General features: G+C 35.2%; 1 protein-coding gene across 2 annotated transcripts in view; it reads right to left on the bottom strand.

Moving 5' to 3' along the window:
* Positions 1-12,270, bottom strand: part of SOS1 (SOS Ras/Rac guanine nucleotide exchange factor 1) — a 153,568-nt gene that overhangs the window by 40,607 nt on the left and 100,691 nt on the right. The window lies entirely within an intron of this gene.

Genomic DNA, 12,270 nt, shown 5'->3' on the forward strand with positions numbered 1-12,270 from the left:
TTATAAAATGCCTGCTTTGCCTATTTTATGGGATTGTTATTAAAAATGAAAGCACTCTGTAAATGGTAACATACAATATAGGTGTAAGTTGCTTTCCTTTGTCGTTCTACTACAGAATTAACATTGGTATCATGAAGAACTTTGTCAGTATTCACATGTTAAGATTTTGAGTAAAACTAGGAACATACATGTTAGTGAAACTCAAGCACATTTTCAGTTAGTGGCTAAAGATACCACATGTGCCAGACAGAAAGTCTGTACTTTAACAAGAATTGAGTCATCAATAACTACTAATCATCAATGCAACTAGGTGGCAGTAATTCAAGCAAGCAATTAACTGAGGTATGAGTGACAGTAAGTGACAATAATTCAGTAACCTTATAAATCTCTTTGTGGCCACCAAAAGGAAAAGTTAAGAAATAACGTTTATTAATAAAGCTTTCATGCAACATTTAAGAACACTTACTCTCTGCCATAAAGGAAAAAGGCTTGAGAAATAAAACCATAAAAAAATAGTAATTTACAAAGGTTTACTTTCCAAAGAGCTTCATTATCCATTAGTACTTTAAGACCTTTGTTCTTGGAGAGGTATCTCTTAAAGATTAATGATAAATTCCTTTTTTGCTTCAACTGATACAGGTTATACACACACACACACACACACACACACATACACACGTGTGTACTGATGACCTATGAAAAGTGAACATATTCTTACTCAATGCTCCAATTTTTATAAAAATAATTTGCTTAAAATATCTTAATGCTCAAATATTCCAGAATAAATATATTGTAATATCTATTTAACAATCAGGTTTTATTATTCAGATTTCTTATATCCATTATTTAAGACTCACTGAGGCATAATCTGTACTCTTTAGAAAAATATCCAGTCTCATTTGTGTTAAGTAAAACAAAAATCTATTCACATAATTTCCAACAAAAAAGGGTTGGGGGAGGGAGGCAGTTGCTAAAGGATAAGAGACTTAAAAATAGCTACCTTACAAAAAATATGCAAATACCTTTTACTCATAGTATTTCTCTTCACCATGGCCAGCTAGATTAAAGAAAGCCAATGGCCAAGTGTTCATAAAGAAAGATACTAGGTTTTTAGTTAACGGATATTAATGGTAGGCTGAAGGCTGGACTCTGGGTAATCTCTAAAAGTATCTTCCATCTCTATGATTCTAAACTATTTACCTCTCATATGGCAGAATTTTTGGAGACAAATAAAATATTACCATAAACTTTATCAAGTTTAGGCTTCAAAGTCAGCAGACAATCTAACACTGAAAGCAATATTCAGTAAGAAAGGGCAAAATTCTAGATGGTTTAATAAAAGTACCACTAAAGAGTAAACTACTTCACTGAGTTGTTTCAGAATTTAATCACTCAATAGTCAAGTCAATATGATACAAAGCAAAAAAAAAAAAAAAGAGTTGACACTAACAACAGAATATTATTGAGTCCTTTACATTCTATCCTTTGATATTTTTAATATTATTAATTCAGGCAAACATACCTAAAGTCATACAAAACACACAATTCTAACACATAAAAAGAACTCTGAAAGTAACAAATCCATTTAGACATGCATTTGATTTTCTGTTCTAAAGATGTTTCAAGTTTCTGGGTCATTTATCATTAACTATAGCATTTCACATACAGGATATACTGGGTATCTCAAAAATATTTTTAATATATTTTAAAAGCACAAACCCAAAGTCTGTTTTAAAAACTATAAAACTTTACTGATGAAATAATTTTTAAATGTAATATTTACCTTCACAGCATTAGTCAAGCATCTAAAACAAATTTCAATGTAATAAATGACCTGCCTTACAAGCATTCTTTGCTTCTTTTACTTAACATAGCTGATTTAAACAGGGCATTGGTGAAGAATAATTCAAGCTAACCACCATCAAAGGGGTGGCTTATTGTTGCTACAGAAACAAAGCAATGGCAATTAATATGTAAATGAGACTCCACAAAGCAGCATCCTCTTGTTACCAAAGTGATATTCAATACCATGCTTTTCATGGGTGCCCACTTAATAACATTATGTAACAGCAACAATTTAATTTTACAAATGCTGTTTACTAAATAGTTTAAAAAATTATCAAGTCCTGATATTACATTGCCGTATATGAGAATGTATCTAAACTTACCCAGAGCATCATATTCTAAAGCACAATGGTAAATCATACGATCTATAGAGATGATAAAATTCACATTTTCAAAAGAAAGGAGCCACTTTTACCAGTAATTTTTTGGTTTTTTTTGGGGGGAGTCCTTTCGAAATAAGTAGAAGGGGCAGTAGTCAATATGGTATATTGCATGCCCAAAGGAAACCCTGCGAGATAAATTTAAGAAGCTTTAAACTGGAGGAAGATAGGAGACAAATAAAACTCAAGATTGGTTTACACATAAAAAAATAAAGTGTTGTACCTGATGCAATTTATATGAGTTCAACTAATTCACAAACATATAATGGCTCCTCTCTTTAAAAACAAACTTGAATCCATATGTTTTTATTTCTAGAAATTAGTTTTCTCCAACAAGAAATACTATAGAATAAAGGAACTGCCATTTACTTGATGATGGAGGCAGGCAGGACCAGAACCCAGGATTCCCAACTCTCAGTTCTTTTCAATATACTACCCAAAGAACTGAAATGACTTGAAATACTTGTTTAGAAAATATTCACCAAATAAAACCTATTCCATTCAAATAGGTAAATTGCAGTGCACAAGGATGACAAAATATATAATCAAGAAACACAGTATAACTAAATTGCTGTGCTGAACACCTGAAACTTACACAATATTGTAAATCAACTGACTTCAATAAAAAAAATTTTTTTAAAGAAGTATACACTATAATTGTCTAAGATTTGGAACATAAAAATAAAGATTTATCTTTATCTTAAATATTGTGAACATATATAAGAGTTCATCACAAAATGTGAGAACACAAGCAAAGATAGGAATCATGAAGTAAATTTCATAACTTGTTCCTTCCTTTCCCCCAAATGTTATTTTTTGAGTTAAAGTGATTTCATATATGCAGATGATTCTCCTAAAATATATAAAATTTCAACCAGTATGTGATGTTAATGATATTAACAGAATTCGTTCTTCTTTTACTTAACCCTTATTTTCCCCCAAGACAAGCAAGGAGATGACCATTACCAAGGTGGTATATAATACATGAAATAAATAGCATAACACTATAAATAATCCATAATTGTAATTTAAATGAAACAATATCTTTATTAAATTAGCCAATGGTTGAAAATATAAAAGTGAAATCTTAAAATATAAATTATAACCTGACTTACAGTTCACTATTAGGAAATAAAAGCAAAATTCTCTAAGTTTTTGAGGAAAGTCACAAGTTTTATTGAGATAATTAAATGGTCTTTCGTACACTTTTAGAAACTATTTAGAATATTAATAGTAGCTGAATGAAACTCAAAAGGGCAGATCTACAGGGGAAGCCAGGGAAGTTCCAATCAGAATTAATTTAACAAATATTTAATTAACCATCCATTATTTATAAGTAATGAAAATATGACGGTGAGCAAGCCAAATCTGGTCACTGCTGTTAGAGCTTAGAGTGTAAAAGAGAAGACAGATGAATGACAAAGTGCTATAATGGGGAAAATATAGGGCACTCTGGAAATACACAGCAAGGGCCTCTGACTTAATAAAGGGAGAGATGATAGCAAGGAAGGCTTCCAGAAGGAAATGACTATAAGGTTTGAAGGATAAGAATGGTTTAACTATGGGGAAACAGAGGTACAAAAAATGTATTAGGAAGAAGAAACAGTATGTGTAATCAAAGAATTATTCAGGACCAAGGCTGAGAGAAACTGGCTGAAGAGTAGAACCTGGTGGCTGGGAAGGATGGGGGTGGGGAGAGGCAAGGAGTCAAGATGTTGGAGAAGTCAACAGGGACCAAGTCAGGACTGCAAGCCTTATTAGGAACTTGAACATTAACCTGGGTCAATGCGGAGCCATTAAGGGTTTTAAGTTAGCGACTAATGTGATCAAATTTGCATTTTAGAAAGATGGCTTTGGTTTGGTTACCCAGGAAACAGCAAATGGGGGCGGGGTGAGGATGGGAAAGGCAAGACTGAAGGGAGATGAGATGATCATGGCCCTCATAGAGTACTGAGAGGAAAGGAATAGAAGATGAATCCAAAGGAAGATCCTTTTCAGGAATGAAAAGGACTTACTTGGTGACGAAGTGGATGTGATGTGGAGAATGACAGAGAAGAGTTGAAGACTTCCAGGTTTCTATTCTGAGTAAACCAGATGGATAGTAGGACCACTTCACTGAGTGAATGAGTGCAGAAAGAATAGTTTTGCTGGGAAAGATAAGGAGTTTTCAAGGAAGTGAACTTGATTTGTTTACACAATAAAGAAGCAGAGTAGTTCAAAAGATAGTTGGACAATAAACAGTCTACATTTCCCCATTTCCTTTTTCATACCCCTCTCTTCATTGAATCTCTTTAATCCTATTGAGACCAGCAAAATTCCTGATTTTCTTCATGCTGCTAAAAGTAACCTTGGGTGTGACAGGTTTCTTACCTGATAGCAAAGGGGTCACTGCTTTTCTAGATAACCTTCATGAGTAAATGATAGGACGGGAATGGGGGAGGAGAAGGGTATGATAGGGTTCAGGACACACTACTCCCCAGTTTGGCACCTTGGCATACTGAATATTTTAAGTTGAAGGAGTCTGAGAAAACAGCAGGAGGGAGGGAGGGAGGTCAGTGACCTCCCTGGTTCTGTTTTGTCAAGTTCCTTCAGTTTAAAATACTCAATATGCCAAGGTTCCTGTGTCATGTAAAACTTACATTAAATAAATCTGTATGCTTTTCTCCTGTTAATCTTTGTCAGTTTCATTTTCAGACCTAGCCAGAGACTCTAAGAGGGTTGAGGAAAAAACTTTCTCCCCTACAGGTGCTTGGGAGCAGAAATAATTTGAAAAAACAAACAAACAAAAAAAGCATATTTTAATAGAGAACACTGTGGCATGTAAATTATATCTCAATAAAGCTGTTTTTTTAAAGTAATAATTTAATGCTTTTAGCTAAATATCTGCTCTTCAACTTTCTGTATACTGTACCTACAGAGTATCTTCTCTCTTAAAATGGGCTTTTAATGGTTTTAGCAGTCAGACTGATGGTAAGTTCAATTTCTGGTCTGAAATGTGCAATTACCAAAGAAATCATATGACAAGATTTTATGGTTTTAAAAAGTAAATGGCATCATTAAAATATTTACAGCAATACTTTATCTACTGAGATTTCAAATATTAATTTTAAAAATATTCGACCAAGAGAAGGGAAAAAAGATATTTATTGTTGATTCAGTGAGTTTAAAGTTTGTAATTAAATAAATTTTTTAAAATACTAGCTGAAGTTTATAGTTATTTTATATAGTTTTATTTGGGGTTTCTTAAATTAATTAAAATGGGGGGCTTCCCTGGTGGCGCAGTGGTTGAGAATCCGCCTGCCGATGCAGGGGACACGGGTTCGTGCCCCGGTCCGGGAAGATCCCACATGCCGCGGAGTGGCTGGGCCCGTGAGCCATGGCCACTGAGCCTGTGCGTCCGGAGCCTGTGCTCCGCAGCGGGAGAAGCCACAACAGTGAGAGGCCCGTGTACAACAACAAAAACAACAACAACAACAAAAAAGGGTATTTATAATTTTTATTATAAAAATTGACAAAATACTTAAAAGTAGAGAGAATAAAATGATGAATACTCATATACTTCATCCGTATTTGGCAGTTTTTAAGATTTTGCTAAATTGGCTTTATCCATCCTCTTTTGTCTTTCTTTGCTATCCAGACAGGTGGAAAATTGCAATTAATATAAACATTTAAATGTATATAATAGGAATTAAAACTGTCTATAAAAAGTTTTTCAGTATATATGATCAAAAGAATGATAAGAGACAGGGGCCTTCCCTGGTGGTGCAGTGGTTAAGAATCCACCTGCCAATGCAGGGGACATGGGTTCAAGCCCTGGTCTGGGAAGACCCCGCAAGCCACAACCACTGAGCCTGCGCACCACAACTACTGAAGCCCATGTGCCTAGAGCCTGTGCTCCGCAACAAGAGAAGCCACCGCAGTGAGAAGCCCGTGCACCTCAATGAAGAGTAGGCCCCCGCTCGCCGCAACTAGAGAAAGCCCACACACGGCAACGAAGACCCAATGCAGCCAAAAATAAAATAATAAATAAATTTACGGAAAAAAAAGAATGATAGAGACAGATAATGATAAAAGTATTATTTACTATTATCTATTAATTACCAGTTAAATATTAGAGTATTAGAAATTCTGAAAACTTTTATTTTTTTAAGATTTTTTTTTAATATGGACCATTTTTAAAAGTCTTTATTGAATTTGTTATAGTATTGCTTCTGTTTTGTTTTGTTTTTTTGGCTTTGAGGCATGTGGGATCTTAGCTCCCTGACCAGGGATCGAACCCACACCCCCGGCAATGGAAGGCAAAGTCTTAACCACTGGACCACCAGGGAAGTCCCTGAAAACTTTTTAAAATAGAGAAGCACTTAATGAAAGAAAAGATCTTACACCTTAAAAAAAGAAAGAAAAAAACAAGAAGAAAGAAACTGCACTATAACTGAAAGGCCAAAATGCTGGTGAATAACGTTACCAAGCTCCTTTCATTGTGACTTAGAATCACTTTTTTACAGTAAGGCCAAATTTATTTTTATTTTTAGCTTTTTAAAGAAAAAGAGTTTGGTGAATTTCCAGCTAAAAAAGGGAAAAAAAAATTGAATACCACAATGTTTATTTGATGAAGAAGTCATAACACAGCAAAAAAAGTAAAACAGGGAAATATGTTTCTAAGTATCACTATTATGTTTTCAGATTGCAACAATCCTAGATAATTGTAAAAAGTTTTTAGAGTTCCTGCTAATTGGATTAAATTTGTGTACTGTTTCTGTATGGGAATATTTTAAGCTCAAGCATGTCATCTAGGTGAGGAAAAAGATAAAGGATGATCTAAGAACAAGTAAAGCAATTAAAAAATAATCAATGCAACCGATTTTTAAACATGCTCAATATTCAAACTGTATTTTAAACAGGATACAGCTACTCGTATCTTTAAATCTATTAGAATACATTTTCTAACATTAGCAGCTCTCTTGCCTACTTGTGGAATATGAGTTGCAGTCCTTCACTGTACCCCCTTCCTATTGTTACAGACAGCAAAGCCATAACAAATACTGAAGAAGAGCTATAAAAATGCAAGAACTTCCAGTAATGGTGGTGAAGTGAAGAAGTCTTGAGAACCCTCTGTAGATAACAATTATTCAGTCTAAACAAGAGATTAAAAATATTTATAGGCACTGGAAAACATCTGAAAGAAAGCATAAGCCAGAAATAATTGCTCTTGAAAAGCTGCAACTAGAAAGTGTACACTTGTGGGATTAGGGCTTTCTCCAACCTCCCATGATGACAGTGAGGAAGAAGGAGAGAAGAAGAGGAGCTTTACAGACTAGAGATGAAAGAGAGCGGAATTTAAAAGGAAACTGAAGGGGGAAATCTGGAAGTGAATGAATTGAAGAAAGGCTGAGACACAAAATCTGAGAATAAACTCTCCCCAGATGCCTGGCTGACTCCTAAACTCTGCATGCATGAAAAGACCCCAGGGAGTCCAGCAAAAAAGTAGGCAGAGACCAAAGAGGAATCTACTCTTGAAAGACAGAGCTATAATGGATAAGTTCTGCTTTTTTTAAACTGAGTGTATTCCCCAACTGTACATAGCTCAGAGAGCAGAAAGCTGAAGACTTACTGGTTTAAGGTGCCAGGGAATAGAGCCTGAGGCTGGCAGAGTGGCTGGAAATTAAGGGGGAATCTCCAGGTGTAAGGGAACCAGAGACTGTGCCCAAATTTGAACACTATCTCTGCCCAGACATTTAGTCTGTCAAATCATACATGTGTAAGGAAGGCAGGAAAGAGTCAAGCTAAAAAAGCAGCGTATGGAAATCCTAAAAAGTGATACAGAGATATTAGCTGCTGCACAACACAGAAGAGACAAATTTGCAGTTGAGTCCAGAAAAGTTAACTGTCTACTACTAGAGTAAAAACCCAACAATCCAAAACAAAACAAAAACAAAAACCCACAAAGGGAACCCCAGAAATCCTGAACACAACAGAGTCCAGAGTTGTTAACTAGCAAAAATACTGGGAAAATGTGACCCATATTCGAGGAAAAAAACCCAGTTAATAGAAACTGACTCCAAGCGGCCCAGATGGGGGGTTTTGGGAAAGACTTCAAAGTAGCTTCTGTGATCATATTCAAAAAAATAAAAGGAAAACATTGTCTTATTGACTGGACAGATAGGGAGTCTCTGGAAACTATAAAACAAAATCCAAATGGAAATTCTAGAGTAAGTATAGTAACTAACAATTCTATTGACAGATCAATAGAAATTACCACTCTGAAGAACAAAGATTTAAGAAAAATGAACAGTCTCAGAGATCTGTGGGACAACATAAAGTAGTTCTACATACATGTAATTGGAGTTCCAGAAAGAGGAAATGAGAGAAAAATGGCAGAAAATGCAGTAATGTAAAAGCAAGTTAAAATCTGAAAGATGAAATGAGTTTGAAACTTTAAACAGGAAATCAACCCTAAAAAAATGTTAGGATAATCTCATTTATGGAATAAAATACCTTTCAAAACCATCTCTCTTTTCTTATCAGAGGAAAAAGAATCACCAAAACTATGAATGTTTCTCACAGCAGTTTAGTTGATTTAAAATTTTAAAGCTGGAGTAATATATTAGTCAGCTATTTGTTTATAATGGCTCCTGAATTATACTATTCTATGTTTAACTTTAGGCATTCAACATCTGTGGTCAGATATGATACCACTTAGCTCACTGCTTTGAGCCCATGGTTTCTGGAAAAGAATTTCTAAATTTAGAAAGCTAGTTCAAAGGAATGGAAGCTAGACAGACTTCTTCTGGACTTATTTTTATGATACTCAGAGAGAAACTATGTTTTCTAAATCTCCTCTTATTGCTGGTATTAAGCATCAGCTCATGGGCAGTATAAAAAAATGGTCTGAAGGATACAGCAATTAAACCAGATGCAGAACATGCAAAAAGTAGATAAAACATTATCTAGAGTAGAAGATGTTTGATTCTTGTCCTGCTCCCAAACTAAAAAAGCAACAAACTAAAGCTATTAACAAATGCATACAAGATACCTGTAGTAGGGGTCTGCAGAGCATGTTTCTTTACAAAGAGTTTCTGGTGCACTATGTGAAGGCCATTAGTGGGTGTTTAAAGTGAATGATGTAGCACAATTTATATTTGCCTTTTCCAATTTGTTTTATATACTGAAAAAAAAAAACTACTCTGGAAGGAAAAATGTTTCCTACTTTTAACATTTCTCAGTTCTTGAGCCTAAGTTTCCCACTCACTGCACCATTCAGTTCTAAGTTCTTATCTGTAACCCTTTCCCACAGTTCTGTACTTAAGCATTTGGGGCTACAATTTTGGCAATATTTAGGATGCTAAGGGGAAATGTTAAGGACTATTCTTCAAGTCAGTCAGTACACAAAAATCTAGGAATACTAGAAAATTTAATGTTAAATTTTAACATATATCAAGTGTCTAACCATATGAACATTCAGATTAAAGTTTTTAATGTCTCTTATTTTCTAAAGTAAAGCTTGTGATCAAGACAAGCACTGCACTGTTATAACGAATTAACATCCACTAAAATATTTACTATTCCATTGGTTCTTAATTTAATCTTACCTAAAAACAGAGGGTTGTTGTGATGTGTTAAAATTAAACCTGGACATGTTTCTCTCAATTATTTTCCTAATCTCCTACTTGCATTATCAATGAAACCTAAGAAAGGTATGGAGGTTTTAAGTGTTAAATTTTCTATTATTTTTTCATTTAAGGGAAAGCATACACGATAACCCCAACCTCAGTTATGTACATTTAGTCTTATTCAGAAGATTGTTAGTAATTTTGAATTCCCATGAGTTTTTAGCTGCTTATAATCCACCTATTTGAAAAATACTGCCATTGTTGGCTTTTCACTAGATTTTTGCTGGACTGAAATTAAATGTTAAAATCTAAGATCAGGAGGAAATGATTAATTGGCCCATGCAAAAAATATATTTTTATGGGTTTAAGAAAGCCAATATACACTGGAGAATCAGAAAACCAAATTGAATTTAATTTTTATAGTATACCAAAAACTAACTGTAATGGGTTGAATTGTGTTCCCCAAAAAAGTTCTACACATGGTACCTGTGAACATAATTTTATTTGAAAATTGGGTCTTGGGTTTCCCTGGTGGCGCAGTGGTTAAGAGTCTGCCTGCCAATGCAGGGGACACGGGTTCGAGCCCTGGTCCGGGAGGATCCCACATACCGCGGAGCAACTAAGCCCATGCACCACAACTACTGAGCCTGTGCTCTACAGCCCGCGAGCCACAACTACTGAGCCCATGTGCCACAACTACTGAAGCCCACGTACCTAGAGCCCGTGCACCGCAACAAGAGAAGCCACCGCAATGAGAAGCCCGCGCACCACAACAAAGAGTAGCCCCCACTCGCTGCAACTGGAGAAAGCCCATGCGCAGCAACGAAGACCCAACACAGCCAAAAATAAATAAATTTAATAAATTTTTTTTAAAAAAGAAAATTGGGTCTTTGCAGATATAATCAAGTTGAGATGAGGTCACACTGGATTAGAGTGGGTCCTAGACTTGGCATTTTATGAGAAAAGAAAGAGATTTGGATGCAGAGGTAACAGAGAAGAATGTGAAGATATGAAGAAAGTGATGTGAAGATGGAGGCAAAGATTGAAATGAAAGCATTTATAAGCCAAGGGATGCCAAGGATTGCTGGGATACAGCAGAAGCCAAGAAAAGGCAGTAAGGATTCTTCCCTAGAGATTTTATAAAGAGTATGGCCCTGCCAACACCCTAATTTTGGACTTTTTGTCTCCAGAACTGTGAAAGAATTAATTTCTGTTGTTTTTAAGCCACTCAGTCTGTGGTGCTTTGCTCTAGCAGCCCTCGGAAACTAACACACTAATGCACAAATAACAATACAGATTTGAACCTGATTTTTTAAAATGAGGGAGACTTACTTTCCCCTAGGTTATATGTACCCAGCATATTGGAAAGAGAACAGGTAATTTTCTAGGGAACTGATTGGCACAAAATCACCCTGGATGATTTTTTTCTAACATTTGTCTGAGTATACGGTAAGAGGATAAAATAATATATCTAAAGAACAAAGAAAAAGTTAACATTTTTGCTGAACTGAACAATGTACTGATTTGGTAACCTTCAAAATACTGGTCAACATATTTACTTAGCCCCAAGAAACAACTCTAAATTGGTTTAATAAAGCAAATTAAACTTCACATAGGAAAATCACATTACTGGAACAATGAGGTTTTCAAAAGGACACAAAGGAAGTTTTTTTGTTTTTTTTTTTTAACTTCAGAAAAATTAACTTTAATGTGAAAAAAATCAAAGGTTCCAAAGGCTTGACTGCAAACTAACTTGCTGGTGGGGGCGGGGAAGGGGGGGGAAGTATTTCTTTTTTCCAGTTTCAGTGGCATTAAAGTCATACCATTAATAACTAAACTTTTATTTTCTCAATTTGTGAAGTTGAAGGCATTCTAAGTTTCCAAAGTAAATGTAATTATATACATAATATGTATATATATGTAATATATATGTAATTATATACATATATGTAATTATATTTACAGTTAAACTATTCCTACAAATATAAAACATTTATAGGAATTGTAAGGAAAACTTACTTTATTTTTTTTCCTATTCATTTTTTTTTTTTTGCGGTACGCGGGCCTCTCACTGTTGTGGCCTCTCCCGTTGCGGAGCACAGGCTCTGGACACGCAGGCTCAGCGGCCATGGCTCACAGGCCCAGCCGCTCCGTGGCATGTGGGATCTTCCTGGACTGGGGCACGAACCCGTGTCCCCTGCATTGGCAGGAGGACTCTCAACCACTGCACCACCAGGGAAGCCCCTTTGCTATTCATTTTTTAACAAGCATTTATGGAATGTCTAAGTGCCAAACACTACTAGGCATGAGAATTCAAAGATACATAGGGCTCAGTTCCATTCTTTATGGAGTATACAGTCTAATGACAAGGTAGACAGTAAAAATGGGACATGTTCTATAAAGAGATACGAAGAGAATAAAGGAGCTTAGTCAAA

This window comes from Physeter macrocephalus, chromosome 12 (assembly GCF_002837175.3).
Source record: "Physeter macrocephalus isolate SW-GA chromosome 12, ASM283717v5, whole genome shotgun sequence".
Taxonomy (NCBI): Eukaryota; Metazoa; Chordata; class Mammalia; order Artiodactyla; family Physeteridae; genus Physeter; species Physeter macrocephalus.